General features: G+C 35.5%; 1 long non-coding RNA gene across 1 annotated transcript; it reads left to right on the top strand.

Annotated features, from left to right (window-relative positions):
• Window positions 1-3709: 3709 nt before the first annotated feature.
• On the top strand, window positions 3710-4023 carry LOC120188324. Its single transcript, XR_005522407.1, has 3 exons — window positions 3710-3754; window positions 3827-3908; window positions 3982-4023. It is a non-coding gene; the product is annotated as an uncharacterized LOC120188324 (long non-coding RNA).
• Window positions 4024-16847: the final 12824 nt, after the last annotated feature.

Below are 16847 nucleotides of genomic sequence, written 5' to 3'. Positions count from 1 at the left end.
CTCTATTGATATCAGGTCCAAAACAACCTGGTAACAATATTGATGTCTACTTGGCACCATTGATAACAGATCTAAAACTCTTGTGGGAAACTGCCGTGAAGACATATGATGCTTATAAGAAAGAATACTTCAATCTAAGAGTAATATTACTTTGGACTATAAATGACTTTCCTGCATATGGTAATCTTTCGGGGTGTGTTACCAAAGGTTATTATGCGTGTCCAATATGTTCAGAGAGTACTTGTTCACAGTGGTTGCCAAATTCGAAAAAAGTATGCTTTCTTGGTCATAGAAGATTCCTGCCACTTCAACATCCTCTTCGTAAAAGAAAAAAAGATTTTAACAATCAACAAGAGGATGGTGTTATAAAACAACCATTATCAGGTGAAGAGATTTATGACTATCTGATGGGGTTTGAGACTTCATGGGGTAAGAAGACAATGTCTAAGAAGAAAACATCAAAGAAGGAAAAAGAAAGCATCGATGAGAGATCTAAATTTTGGCACAATAAATCGATTTTTTTAACTTGAATATTGGAAGAAGTTGCTCGTTCGTCATCAGTTAGATGTTATGCACATAGAGAAAAATGTATGTGAGAGTGTTTATGGGACATTGTTGAATTTTCCTGGCAAGACGAAGAATGGGTTAAGAGCACGACAAGATCTTGAGGCGATGGGCATTAAGCCTGAATTACAAACTCAACCAAGAGGGAATCGTACTTGGCTTCCGCCTGCATGCTAAACATTGAATACCACAGAAAAACACCGGTTTTATGAGACCCTGTCTACCATAAAAGTGCCTGATGGGTACTGTTCAAATTTCAAGAATCTCGTGTATGATGATGTATCAAAGATGAATGGTTTGAAGTCTAATGATTGTCATGTACTGATGCAACAACTTTTCTCTTTTGTAATAAAGGGGGTGTTACATGTGAAAGTGAGGAAAACAATCATAGGTTTGTGTCATTTTTTCAACGTGTTGTGTAGTAAAGTCGTTAATGTTAATAAGCTAGGCCAGTTGCAAAGTGACATCGTATTAACTTTGTGTTTGTTAGAGAAGTATTTTCCTCCTTCGTTTTTTGATGTCATGATCCACTTGATGGTGCATTTAGTTAGAGAGGTGAGGTTATGTGGCCCGGTTCATTTTAGGTGGATGTATCCATTTGAGAGATACATGAAAACACTCAAAGGCTATATACGGAATCATCATCGACCCGAAGGTTATATTGCAGAATGTTATGTGGCAGAGGAAGCCTTGGAATTTTGCTCAGACTACTTAAAAAATATGAAATCAGTTGGCATTCCTCATGAACGTGTTGATGAAAGAATTCGCACCGGCAAACCTTTATCACGGGGTACAGTCGAGGTTGTAGATGCTAAGCTACTTGATGAAGCTCATCTTTATGTATTACGAAATATTGCTGATGTGGAGCCGTATATAGAGTAAGAACCACTGTGTCTTCTTTGTACTCTATGTAATGCATTAAACTTTTTCTAACTTATAATATGATTCTATCTTCAAATATTATTTAGGCAACATATGTTGGAATTGAAGGATCATAACCCCCCGTGCCTCTCGAAATAGTAAATGGTTGTAGACTCAGCACAATCGAACATTTATTAGTTGGCTTAAGACCAAGGTTTATACACATTTTGCTAATGGGAAGACATTTGTGAGAGTGTTTGTTGGTTGGCCAAAGGGCCAAGTTTTGTTGTGAAGAAATATAGCGGTTTTGCCATAAATGAGTATCGGTTCCATACAACATCTCGAGATGAATCAAGAACAACTCAATGTAGTGGAGTATCTCTAGTTGCACATGCTATGCAGATTGCTAGTGCAAAAGACTCTAATCCCATGTATGGAGCTGTTACTTACTATGGTCGTATACAGGAGATATGAGATCTTGATTATCGCATATTCATTGTTCCTGTTTTCATGTGTGATTGGGTTGGTAGTCGTGGAATAAAAAAAGATGACTTTGGATTCACAGTGGTTAACTTTGCTAGGCTTGATCACCAATTTGAACGCTTCATATTAGCTAGTCAAGCCAAACAAGTTTTTTATGTTCAAGATCAACAAGATGCGAATTTGTCTGTTGTCGGCTTCACACCACATAAGATGTACAAGTATGGAGCAAATGGTGAAACTGATGATATGTTGGAATACCATGTTACTTTTGATTTTTCACAAGACTCCCCGTTAGTAGAACTTGATGATGATTTTTTGTGTACACGCCCGGATGGCGAGGGCATATTAGTTTAAAATATTTTTTGCAAAATAAAATCTTTACTTTTTGGTATGTTTTTATTTCAACATTTGTATGTTATTAATTCTGTCCCAACTGCAAGAAATAACAATGTACTAACTTTTTTTTATTTTAATCATGTTGAAACAGGTTGTACTTGGTACCATGGAATCGGATCAGTCTTCGAGTCATGATGAAGACTCTAAACAAAGAGGTCCGACAATAAAGGGAAAAACTACTAAAGGAAAAGTTATTGTTTCTTACAATAAAAAGGGTGTTTCGATTGGCGTTGAAGCAACGAAACTTGCTTTCTTTGAGGGCATGGTAGCAAGATCAATGGTGCCTATCACTTATGCCACTTGGAGAGATGTTGAATAGGAAAAAAGAAGAAGACTTATGGCAATACATTTTGGTAAGTCTAACATCTGATCTTAATTTCCAATTATTTTTTTTGTTAAAAATAATATTTTTTTTAATTAATGCTTTATGTTTCAGATGAATTTTGAACTTGATCCAATGAGTCGGAAGAACACCCTTCAATCCATTGGGACAAAGTGGAAGAACTTTAAGCATTATCTGTATAAGAAATTCATTGAGAAGTTTAAGAATGACCCTAATGCAAATCTGCTCAACCCTCCAGAGATGTATCCTTATTTGAAGATAGATGAGTGGAAGGTTTTTGTATCGCAAAGACTTTCAAAGAAATGGGAGGCTAGAAACCAGTCTGTATTTGTTATATATATTAGTTTTAGAAACCAGCCTTGACTGTTTTAATGTTTCTTATGCAGGAAATAAGTCAGAAAGCTAAAAAAATGCGTGGACAACATAGATACAATCATCGGTTGAGTATAAAAGGATATGTTGGACTAACTCTTGAGATTGTATGTAGTAAATTAATTGAATAGTTTAGATATGCATTTGTTTATGTTAATTCATTGTTGTTATTATTTTTAATTTAGATGCAAGAAATGGGAAAGGAGGAAGACGAGATTGATAGAGCATTGTTGTGGAAAAAGGTAAGACAAATGAAAAAAAGGAGGTTATGACCCGAATGTCCAGATTATTGTTGATAAAATGGTAAGTTCCTGTGAACATTCCTACTTTATTTATTTTCATCTTATTGTTATAGCACCATATGAGCTTTAATCCTTTGAATACTTTGAATATGAATATTTGCTTTCATTACAGGAAGAGATGCAGAAGTCAGAAACTTTAGGAGAGGTCAGTTGTGGAACAAATGACATGCTTACCCAAGCCCTAGGTACCCAGGAACAACGTGGGCGTGTACGAGGGATGGGCAAATTTGTAAGGCCACACCAATACTTTGTCTTACCCAATACCGTGAAGAACTACTTAGATGGTGAGAAGAAAAAGATTGAAAAAAGGTTCAACCAAATTGAAGGTGTAATAGAGAAACTACAAAAAGGGATGGATCATGCTTTTGAAGGCGCAAGTTGCCAAATGTGGGGCAAAGCAGATTTTGAAGACAACCCACCCGAGGAATTACTTGTAAGTCTTATTAAATTATAGTATGAATTAAATGTAAGTCTTGAATACAACTAATATATATATAATTTGTAGGATACTTCCTGTTATCTTGCGATTGATATTGCCTCCAATATAGTTGCCAAAGGAACAATAGTGAAGCACAATGATCTATCAGGTATTACAAAAAATATCAGTTTTCTTTTTGACTTTTTAGAATATTGTATCTTAGTAATAACTTTATATAACAGGTGAAAACATTGAAGTAATGATGGAAATGAGTGTGCAAGGAGACCATTTACTACCGTTTCCACTAGATGAGGAGTTTATTTACAAGGTTAAAGATACAGTGGGGTTCCTAGTGAAGTGGCCTAGACATCTAGTCATTCGATGCCCTGATTTGGTAATATTTTCATTTATTTAAAGAAAATATATATGTCTAATTTAAGTGATAACTTTATATTTTTTGTAGGAAAAAGTGTTGGCGTTTATGGGAAAAAGATGAAGTAGAAAATAATAAAATAAAAAAACGAAAAAAGAGAACTTGTTGAAAAAGAAAAGGAGAAAGGAGAAGGGACATCGAACACGAAAAAAGAGAAAGAAAAAGAAGAGGGTAAAGGAGAAGGGACACCGCAAAGGAAAAAGGAAGAGGAGAAAGAAGAAGGGACACCGAAGAAGGAAAGAAAGAAAGAAAAGGAGGAAGGAACACCACAAAGGAGGAGGACAAGAGCACAAATGAGGACAAGGCTAAGAGTTGAAAGCAACCGTGTTTTGAAAGTGTTTGCATGTATGGTTCATATACAACTTAAAAATGCGGATTCCGTGAAAGTGCAATGTGAGGACGATATGTTTGGGTACGAGAGTTTCATGTATATAACTTGGGAAGATTTTGAAGTGGTTTTTATTGTGGATGAGATGATCGGTTCTGCGATTACTTGTTATATGATGTAAGTGCATAATTTTAATTTTATTAAAACACAATATATTTAATCATCGTACTTGTCTAATGTTAATATATAGGTACTTGTTTGAGGAAATCAAGAATGGGCCAAAAAGAGATCATGGAATTTGTTTTATGAGTCCGTCTGCAATCTCGCCATTAGGACGTAAGGCAAATTTCAAAAATAGCGATGAGCCAATTCGAAGCGTTGCATATCGATTGTCTCTAAGAAAGGACAATGACATCGTCCTAGTGCCATATAATCCCGGGTTTGTTTTTTCATTTGATTATCAATATATTTTAGTAACTTAATTTGGTTTTTCGTTTTTATACAAGACATTGGGTGTTGGCGGTGATAGATATGAAAGCAACAAGTTGTTATTATCTTGATTCCTTAGGGCCTACCAATGTCCATCAGCAGTTGAAGCAAGTTATTGATACGTAAGTAACATAAATTATCGAAACATTATAGTATATTCTTTGATATATTTCATCAATTTTTATAGGGCAATAAAATTGTACAATGCTCAAAGTGAATCTAACAAAAGGGTTAGCCTTAATTGGATCAATGTTTTGGTGAGGACTTCGAACGATCATTCATTGTTTAAATTGTAGCTTTCATTTTGACTAATCGTTTAATGTAAATTGTTTGTAGTGTCCCCGTCAGTCGGGAGGTACCGAGTGTGGATATTATGTTTGTAAGTTCATGAAAGAGATAGTCGAGAATGGACTTCAAGTGCTGGTCAATAAGAATGTAAGCAAACTTTTCTGATACACATCTGTCATATCATACATATACATTAGTCATACAACTATCATATGGACTTGAAGTAGGATGATATTATTGGAAATTCATCTACGATAACATCTTGTCTATTCATATTAATAAGAATTGTCATGCTCTTTTTATTTCTGTATGGAATGGAGGTTATCGTTTATAATTTGAAACAAACTTAAAAATCTTGTGAATTTAACTTAGTGAAAGATTACATTGATGGTAAACTTATTGTTATTTGCTTCTATATATTGATAGATTCTGTTGTAAGTAATGAGTGAATTCTTGAATCTAATTACACGTTTTAAGCATGTGGCAATCGATACTATCTTTCGATATATGAATCAATGTCTAAAGGAACAATTTGAAATGTTCGATGGAGTTGTGAAAACATTTGACACATACTAGCACTTAAAATCCAAAATTTGATTTTGTCAAGTACTATAGACGTAACAGGGACTCTTTTGTGGTTATTATTTGTGATGATATTGTTGTGAACAAAGTTGGAATTTTTTATAATGCTATTGATTTTATGACTTTGTATAATGTTATTATGCTTCAAAGAATATATATGTAAAATTGGTCATTTTAGTACTCTTTAATAGTTCATTATATACTTCACTTTAAATAAGTATAAATTATATACTTATTTCATATTTTTTACTTAGGTTGGCGATGGGAAAGAAGAATACACGGATGATGACATTGATGATATTCGCAAAGAATGTGTATCTTATGTGGCAAACTTTATTATGCCTTGATATTTTGTATCGACATATGATTAATACAATATTTTTGATAACTTAATGTGAATATATTGTATGCAAATGGATTTCTTATATATAATATGATACATAGATTTAGTATTATGAGGCATTCAATGTGATTTAGTTTGATTATTTGTCAATCTACAATATATATTATATATATATATATATATATATATATATATATATATATATATATATATATATAATTTTCCGAAATACAATCACGACACACGAGTGTTTGTGGTCTTTTTAAATGACGTGTGCATCAATGACACGCAATGTAAGTCATATATGCGTGTTATAAATTTATGACACACAAATGTATGTCAAGCAGATTTATGACGAGGGCTTCAATGACGCGCAATGTAAGTCATACATGCGTGTCATAAATTTATGACGCACAAATGTGTGTCATCTTAATTTATGACGGAGGCTTCAATGATGCGCAATGTAAGTTATACATGCGTGTCATAAATTTATGACGCACAAATGTGTATCATCTTAATTTATGACGGGGGCTTCAATAACACTCAAAGAACGTCATTAATGCGCGTCATAGATTTATGACACAATTGCGCATCATCAAAAATTCATGTCGGTGGCTTCAACGACAGTCATTTGTGTGTCATCCACACCCATAGATGACGCGCAATGCACGTCATTAAAGGGTATTTTTCTTGTAGTGACAGGTTTGAATCAAGCCCTTCTGCATTTGCTCTTGCACAAAATGAAAATCAATGTCAATATGTTTGGTTCGTTCATAAAATACAGGATTTACTGCAAACTGGATTGCAACCTTACTTTCACAATAAAGCAAAACAGGAACAACATCATCCAAACCAAGCTCACTTAGAAAAGTTGTTAACCACATAATTTTAGAAGAAACAATAGCCATACTTCTATATTCAACTTCTGTAGAAGAACGAGCTATGGTATGTTGTTTCTTAGACTTCTAGGATATCAAAGAATCTCCCAGTTTTATACAATATCCTATTACAGACTTCCTTGAAATCGAACAAGAAACCCAATCAGAATCACAGTATGCTGAGAGAAGACCACCTGATTTAGCCCTGAAAAACAGACCTTGACCAGGGCACTTCTTCACATATCTCACAATTCTCATAGCTGCATCAAAATCAGATTGTTTAGGTCTATGCATAAACTAACTAAGGCACTGCACAACAAAGGTAATGTGGCCTGGTGTGAGTCAAGTAAATCATGCGATCAATCAAGTGTCGATACACTATTCTGTCCTCCAAAAGAGAATCTTCCACAACATCTGCTGCAGCCCCCTTAACCACTTTATCAAACTCCACAGAAGGAAGCTTAGCATTATGCTCCAAAGGTGTAGAGACAGGTTTTGCACCACCCAAGCCTGAGTCTTTAATTAACTCCAAGGCATCATTCCTTTGATTCAAGAGAACCCCTTCACTAGACCTCATAATCTCAAACCCCAAGAAAAACTTTAAACTTCCCAAATCCTTCATCATGAAATTCTGATTTAATAACAGTTTCAAGTCTGAAATCAACTTGTTGCTATTACCAGTAATGAGCAAGTCATCCACATAAATCGGCATGACAACAATATCAACACCTTGCTTCTTGAAAAGCACTGAATAATTTGATTTACTTTGATTATAACCATCCTTTAATAATGCCTCAGTGAGCTTCATATTCCATTGCCTTGATGCTTGCTTCAAGAAATAAATGGATTTATACAGCTTGCAAACAGTGGACTCTCCCTTGCTGCCAAACCCAGGTGGCAACTCCATATATAATTCTTCAAACAAATCACCCTGAATGAAGGCATTATAGACATCCATCTGGTACAAAGGCCAATCATGAGATGCAGCAAGATCTAAAATAGTTCTGACAGCGACCAATTTAGCCACAGGTGAGAAGGTTTCATTATAGTCAATACCCTCTCTTTGGTTGTAACCTTTGGCTACCAAGTGTGCTTTGTATCTCTCAACAACACCAGAAGCCTGATATTTGACTCTAGAAACTCATTTGCAACTAATGGGAGTCTTACCAGGAGGCAAAGATACTAAAGACCATGTGTTATTGGTTTTAAGAGCTTGAATTTCCTCTTTCGTTGCTTGAATCCACAATGGGTTTTTAATGGCTTGTAAGTTTTAGGTTCAATAACATGTGAAGTGGTAGATAAAAAGGACTGAGTAGAAACAGGAAGATGAGAATAAGAGATGTTTTCAAAAATAGGATACTGACATCCAAGATGAGAAGATTTGGCAAACAGAAGCAAAATCATTCAACCAGGCTGGAGGCTTAACTATTCTAGTGGAATTTCTAGAAGGAAATGATGGTAAAGATTGAGAAGAGACCGAGGGATCAATTTGTTCAGTGGAGGAACCAACAAGTTGTGTGGATGTAGCAACAGTGTGAGAATGACTGACAGTGGTAGGCAAGTTTATTTAAACAGATAGATTAGGAACAGTAACATGAGGAGATGAAGATGGAATATGCTGACTAGGCACTGAGTCAAGAATCAAGAAACCAGTATCATATGAAGAAGTATTAGGTGGAAAAGAAAGAAGGACCAGATTGTAGAAATTGAAAAGGAAAAATAGTTTCATGAAACATTACATGCTTATTTACCAAAATTGTTTTGGTATCTATGTTGAATAGTATATACCCTTTTTGAACCTCAAAATATCATAAGAAAACAGAAAGAATGGCTCTTTGTGAAAACTTATCTTTAGGTGAAAGATTGGTTGCATAACCCAAAAAACAAAACACTCTAAGGTGAGACAAATTTGATGGTTTATTATACAATAGCTCAAAAGGAGTTTTCCAGTGTAGGACAGATAATGGGAGCCTATTGACCAAATAACATGCATTTTTAATACAATGACCCTAGAATTTAACAGGAACCTGAGTTTGAAACTTTAAGGCTCTGGCAACATCCAATAAATGCCTATGCTTACGCTCAGCTATACCATTCTACTGAGGGGTAGAAGCACAACTACTTTGATGCAAAATGCCAAGAGTGGCAAAGAACTCAAAACAATTATTATTGAAAAACTCAATGTCATTATCAGACCTAACAATCTTAACAGAAGCAGAAAAATGATTATTTATGTAAGCAAAAAAAATTTGATAGCCAGAACAGTATCGGATTTTAGTCTTAAAAAACACCCAAGTCATCCTAGAATAGTCATCCACAATGGTGAGAAATAACCTTTGGCCATAAACAGTGGCAGTCCTATAGGGTCCCCATAAGTCAAAATGAAGAAGTTGAAATGGAACAGAAGACCTAGAAGAACTAATAGGAAAATGAATCCTAGATTGCTTGGCCAGAGGGCAGATAACACAATTATGAATGGTGTCAACACTTAAGTCATGAGGAAATGAAAGTTTATGAAGTTTATTGTAAGTGGCATGACCCAAACGGGCATGTCAAAAAGTAGTTTTATTGATTACAGAAGACATACATGAAGGATTTAAAGAATCAATTACAGAATGCTTACTAGTAGCAGACATTAGTGTAGACAGACCAGAAACACTAGTTAGTTGAACAAAAATGTAAAGACCATCACAAAGCTTACCAATCCCCATCATCTTGCCACTTAAGATGTCCTGAAGCAAACAAAAATTAGGATAAAACAAAACAACACAATGAAGACCCTTGGTTAATTTGGAAATGGAAATAAGATTGTGTTTAAAATCATGTATACACAAGACATTATTGATCACACAATTTGAAAAAAGGCAAACTGAACCAATATGTGAGTGAAATGGGAACATGTTTTCCATTAGGAATGTAAATTATTCTAGATGTGGATGAGCAAGAAACAAGACCAATCATGCTAAAGAAATTAGAACACATGTGATTTGTAGCACAGTGTCTAAAATCCAAGCAAAAGACATTCTAACAGAGGAACAAGAAATATCACCTGCTATATTTGCAGAAGAACCAACAGAAGCAGATGGAGCCTTGTGAAGCAACTCCAAGATCTGTTGATACTGAGAATTTGTGAAGACAGGAGCAGATTGAATCTCTAGGGATTAAGAAGCAGAATCCACTGCATCAGATACCATAGCTACCTTGACTTCTTTCTTCTTCGTGAACTTAATCAGATGGGAAGCCAATGAGCCTGTAACACTGCTCATTTTTGTGTCCTCGGATCTTACAGTGATCATAGGTGCCTGAAAAACAACGACGAGGAGATGATCTGTCAGGTTGCACCTGAAAAATGGTGAGAAAAGGTTGAAGAAATAGAAAAGAAAGGTAGATTTCAGAAATGAATTCTCATAAAATTTTCATTCATAATCCCATTGTTATGTTACAATTTCTTTATATTCATCAGCTTGTCCAATTATTTATTAACAGCTGGTATTTCTTTTAACAGCATAACCGTCCCATATCCAGCTCAACATCCAGCTATGATACACTTCATTTTATCTGTTAATTGCTTTCCAGGCTGGTTATCCTTTTCAGTCCATTTGTTGTGCTCCATTTCTATTTTAGTCCAGCTATCAGTCTCCTCATCTGCCCTGATAATAACAAGAAATTTCCAAATCTCTAATTCATTTCTTAATTTCCCCATTTCTTCATCTCCAATCCCTAATTCCTCTTCTTTTCTTCCAAATTTACCGTCCAATGTCATGATAATACCCCCTTCTGCAGTCGATGCTTGTCCCCAAGGATCAAAATCAGGGAACTGCGATTTCAGTACATTAAAGTCCTCCCAGGTAGCGTTCTCTGGTCCAAAATTTACCCACTGAATTAACAACTGAGTGACTGCCTTTTTGTCTCTTTTCACTATACGTTTGCCTAATACCATGGAAGGATAGACACGAAGTTGACCCTCAGCATTGACCTCTGGTGGATCCCGAGAGGTAACCAATTTCTCTCTAATTTTCTTTTTCAATAGACTAATATGAAAAACAAGATGTATTTTTGAATTTTTGGGCAGTTACAATTTGTAAGCCACTGATCTAATTTTTGCTATAACTTTGTAGGGTCCATAGTACCTGGTTGATAGTTTCAAATTCTTCCTCAATGCCTCCGATGTCTGTCCATATGGCTGTAATTTAAGGTAAACTTCATCCCCTACCTGTAACACTCTGTCACTTCATTTTTTATCTGCATAATACTGCATGCGTTGTTGGGCTTTGTCAAGCTGATCATATAGAATAATATTCATACTATCTCTCTCATGTAATAATTTTTGCACATCTGCTACCTTTGAATCTGTTGACCAAGTCATAGTAGGAGGAGTGTACCCATAAAGTGCTGTGAATGGAGTTGTTCCCAAAGCAGTGTGGAAACTGGTATTATACCACCATTCTGCTTGGGACAACCATTTACTCCAACTTGTAGGCTTCATAAAACACATCCCTCTCAAATATTACTTCAAACATTGGTTTAATCTCTCTGTCTGACTATCAGTCTCTGGATGATAGGTTGTGGTGAAGAGAATATTAGTTCCCAAGAGCTTACATAATTCTGTCCAGAAAAAACTTGTAAAAACCTTATCACTGTCAGATAAAGCTATTTTTGGCTGCCCATGTAATTTGTACACTTGATCTAAATAAACTTTAGCTACCTCTGCTGTAGTAAATGGATGTACCAGAGGTATAAAAGGTGCATATTTGGTAAACTTGTCAATGATAACCAATATGCAATTATACCTATTAGAGTTTGGAAGTCCTTCAATGAAGTCCATAGTAACAAATTCCCAAGCTTGTTGTGGAATAGGAAGTGGTTGTAATAACCCTGGTTTCAAAATATACTCATCTTTAATTCTTTGGCAAATGTCACATTGCTGAACATACTCCTTAATCATTATCTTCATCCCTTTCCAATAAAAATAGGACTTTACTCTATGATAGATAGCTTGAATTCCTGAGTGACCTCCTTGGGGTAAGTCATGTAGAGTCTCTATAATCTGCCTTCTTAAAGAACCTGTCTGTCCAATATAGACTTTACCCCTGTTCCTTAATACACCCTTAGAATAAGACCATTATGTTACATCTTGAGTAGAAACAGCTAGCTTAGTAATTATTTCTGTAGCCACTGAATCACTCTGATAACTTTGTTCTACCTCTTAAACCCAAGTGGGAATAACAACAGTAGCTATTGTAATTCCACCTCATTCTCATCTCTTCTAGATAGTGCATCTGCTGCCAAATTATGTATGCCCTTCCTATACTGAATAACATAATTTAGTCCCAACAGCTTTGTGAGCCATTTCTTCTGTATAGAAGTATTCAACTTCTGTTCCAACAAATGCTTTAAAGCCTCATGATCAGTCTTAATAATAAAAGACCCCCTTCCAAGTAATGTCTCCACTTAGAAATGACCATTAGGATGACCAAGTACTCATTTTCATATATGGACAAATCTAATTGTTTAGGTCCTAAGGCCTTGCTGAGATAGGCCACTAGTCTGCCTTCTTAAGATAAGATTGCTCCAATTCCCTTAGAGCTTGCATAAGTTTCTAAGCAGAAACTTTTAGTGAAGTCAGACAATGCTAAAACAGTTGCATGACACATTGCAGTTTTGAGTATTTCAAAGGCAGCTTTGCTTTCTTCTGTCAACTGGAACTGATCTTTTTTAAGCATAGTGGTCAAAAGCTTAGCAATCTCCCCATACCCTTTAATGAATCTCCTATAATATCCTGTCAAACCCAAGAAACCCCTTAAAGATTTTAAGTTTTTTTGGCAATTTCCATTGCTGCATTGCCTGGATCTTTGTTTGATCAGTAGCTACTCATTGTCTAGATATAATATAGCCCAAGTACTCTACTTCCCTTTGACCAAAGAAACATTTGGTTCTCTTTGTAAACAACTGATTTTGTTTTAAAACTTCCAAAACAGTTCTGAGATGCCTAGTATGACTCTCTAAATCCATAATGTAGATAAGTATATCATAAAAAAAACCAGTACACATTTTCTTAAATAGGGCTCAAATAAGCTGCCCCACTCAATTCATCCAATAAGTCTTCCACCACAAGAATGGGAAACTTGTTTTTTATAGTTAAGGTATTCAATTGCCTATAATCTATACATATCCTCCAACTTCCATCTTTCTTCTTAACTAACAGACAAGGTGATGCAAATGGACTTTTACTTGTCTGAATGATAGAAGAAAATAACTTTTCTTTAACTTGCTTTTCCACCTCTAACTTCTGATGATAGGGCATTCTGTAGGGTCTGATATTCACTGCCTCAGTACCCTCTTTTAATATAATTGATTGGTCATATTCCCTTGGAGGTGGCAATCCTTTTGGTTCTTCAAAAACAACTGAGTATTCTTCTAACAAATCTTGTAATTCAACAGGCACCTTATTACAACTAATCTCCCCACTCAACATAAAAATTTCTCTAGTGATATCACTGTTTTTCTCCATCAATTTTTGCAATTTACTGTCTGATATTAGTTTAACAGTAGCTGGACTCTGCCCCTTTTTAAAATAACATCTTTCTCATCCTTCTGAAAACTCAAAGTCATATGGTTAAAATCCATTAGTAGTGGACTATATTTTCTCAGCCAATCCACCCCTAATACCATATCACTACCTTCCAAAGCTAAAACTCTGAAATCATGTTCAAACTGAAAACCTTTCATTCCCCATCTTAAATTTTTACTCATGGCTGAACTATACAATTTTCCCCATTAGCAACTGTAATGGTTAAAGGATGAGTCTGCTATAATTATACTCCCTCTTTAGACCACTGACCAATTATAAAGATGTGAGTACTCCCACTGTCTATTAGTATGCTAAGAGGTTTTCCTGATATGTGATATTGGATCCTTAAGGTGTTATAGCATGTCTGCCCTATTATAGCATTAATATAAATTTCAAGTTCACCTTCCATGTATTCTGCTACTTTAGCCTCCTTATCTTCTGTCTCCACCTTCTCAAACTCCCCTGCATCTTCTATCTCCTCCATAGAATTTAGCTGTTTGACTTTACATTGATGTCCTGGGCTAAATTTCTCACCACATTTGTAGCACAGTCCATGTGTTCTTCTGTATTCCACCAAAGATTGTCTGCTCTGATTAGTATTCTAGGCAACTCCTTTTTGTGATTGACTCAAAGTGGGGTTAGGAGATTATAGATGGAACTCTGTCATGCAGATGCCATTCTAGGTTAAAACCTCAACTTCCTATTTTCCACTTCCCAAGTCAACTCAACCAATTTTGCTAGTCTGAAAGCAGCAGCCAAAGTTGTTGGATTATGAGTTTTAACTCTGTGCTTAATTTCTTCTTTTAATCCACTCAAAAAACTAGAAACAAAATATCCTTCCTCAAAAAATGGACTATACTGCAACATATAAGACCTCAGCTCTTCAAATTTCTCATGATACTCCTCTACAGTTTGTCTTTGAGTCAGTTTATTAAACTCCTCCACAATATCATTACAATTCTGATCACAAAATCTATGGCATATATCTGCTGTAAATTCATGCCAATTCACCTTATGCTTCTGAGCTATATAACCATCAAACCAGGTCTCAGCCTTCCCAATTAAATACATTGTAGCTAGGTCAACTTTCAAATATTCAGGAACTCTAAAGATGGAAAAATACTTTTGGCACTTCCTCACCCACCCTCTTGGGTTTGTTCCATCAAACATTTGAATTTCTATTTTTGGTCTAAAAACATAATTTGTCTGTCCTTCTCCACCAATAGATGACTCTCCTAAGTCCACTGTATTTACTTCCATTTTCAGTTTTTGCACATTTACAGTACCATTAAGTGAACTTTCATAATTTTGGGGAATAACAGCAGGTCTAGATGATAATATTCCAGGCTCATCTTTCTTAAAAGTGTATTTCTCATGCTCATTAAGAACTGTTATTAAGCATGGTTGCTTACCATCATTTCACAGCTGCTAGAAATTGACCCTTATCTGATAAAGGTGAATCCTTTTCCTCAACTGCCTAGCTCACTATCTGCAAGATTCTTTGTAAGTATCCTATGTTCTCAATCATTCCAATTTCCACTACCTGTATCCTTGCTTCCAGTTCACTCTTCTGATCAACCCACCAAGATGGTAAGGTCTCCTCATTCTTAGCTTCCACTGACTGTTCTGGTACCTCTGTGGTTCCAGTCTTCTGCATTTTTTTACTCTTACCCAGTGTGAAAGATTCTTGGGATCAATAATCTTGCTATGATTACCAATTGTCAGGTTGCACCTGAAAATGGTGAGAAAGTGTTGAAGAAATAGAAAAGAAAGGTAGATTTCAGAAAGGAATTCTCATAAAATTTTCATTCATAATCCCATTGTTCTGTTACAATTTCTTTATATTCATCAGCTTGTCCAATTATTTATTAATAGTTGTTATTTCTTTTAACAGCATAACCGTCCCATATCCAGTTTAGCATCCAGCTATGGCCCGCTTCATTTTATCTGTTAATTGTTTTCCAGGCCGGTTATCCTTTCCAGCCCATTTGTTGTGCTCCATTTCTATTTTAGTCCAACTATCAGTCTCCTCATCTGCCCCGATAATAACAAGTAATTTCCAAATCCCTAATTCATTTCTTAATTTCCCCATTTCCTCATTTTCAATCCCTAATTCCTCTTATTTTCTTCCTAATTTACCGTCCAAGGTCATGACATGATCCTATAGAATCATAAAGAACTGTAGAATCAAAAATCGGCGATATACCATTGAGATGAGCTCTCTGTGATTCTTCTTGAAGAATCATGGAATAAGCCCGATTAACATATGAAATCAGCTTCATCAACAAGATCTGACTTCGGATCGCCGAGAATGTCTCATTTAACCCCATTAAGAACTAAAATAACTTTTTCTAAAGGTGAATCCTAAAATTCTCAAGTGAATCCTAAAATTCTCAGTAGAAATCTCACAATAACACATCGTGCATCCTAAAGCAATTTCAAGCGATTGATATAAACAGAAACAGTAAGATCACCTTGAAGAGTCATATCAATATCCTTTTGGAAAAAAAAGATTCGAGAACCATCAATTTTGTCAAACCTCTCATGAAGAGCTCTCTACACGAGCTCAGCACTCAAAGCAAACACTACTCCGGCCAATAATTCCTTACTTAAGAATTCAGAATCCAAGATAGAACAATTGCATTGCACCTATCCCATTGAGATTGAAGAGATTCGTCAAAATCTTCACGCTTGCAATTGCCATCATAAAACCTTTTTTTTTGTTGCAAGCAACGAAAGACTCGTCGAACTGCTCTAAACACAGTACATTTCAATGCCAATCAACTGATGAGAGACAATCATCGAACCAGGAGTATCCGATGGATGTAGATAGAGGACGTGATTTAAATTGACGATGATCGCCATTAAAGCAAAAACAAACGAAGAAGAAGGGAAAAGGAAAACCTAACTAAGCTTAGCAGGCCAAAAATGAAAAATGGCCCAACATATCAAGTTTAGCGATACATGTAAAGTTTAGCAGCACGTGAAGAAATACTTCAGTTCTTATTATTTCATCTGATAACATTACATCATATGTATAGCTAAAATAATAATAATAAAGGTAAAGGGGAGGTAGGATAGTAGGCTGTCCCCAACGTCAGGTTGAGAACAGCTTCCGTAGGAGACCTCCGAATTATGAAATACCTTCCGTGGGACTCGATCCCACGACCCCAAGGTTAAGAACCTTGTGCTCTAC

The sequence above is a fragment of the Hibiscus syriacus genome, unplaced genomic scaffold (assembly GCF_006381635.1).
Source record: "Hibiscus syriacus cultivar Baekdansim isolate YM2019G1 unplaced genomic scaffold, ASM638163v2 tig00116944_pilon, whole genome shotgun sequence".
NCBI lineage: Eukaryota > Viridiplantae > Streptophyta > Magnoliopsida > Malvales > Malvaceae > Hibiscus > Hibiscus syriacus.
Note: the sequence above shows the minus strand (reverse complement) of the source record. Positions and strands in the feature narration are given on the sequence as shown.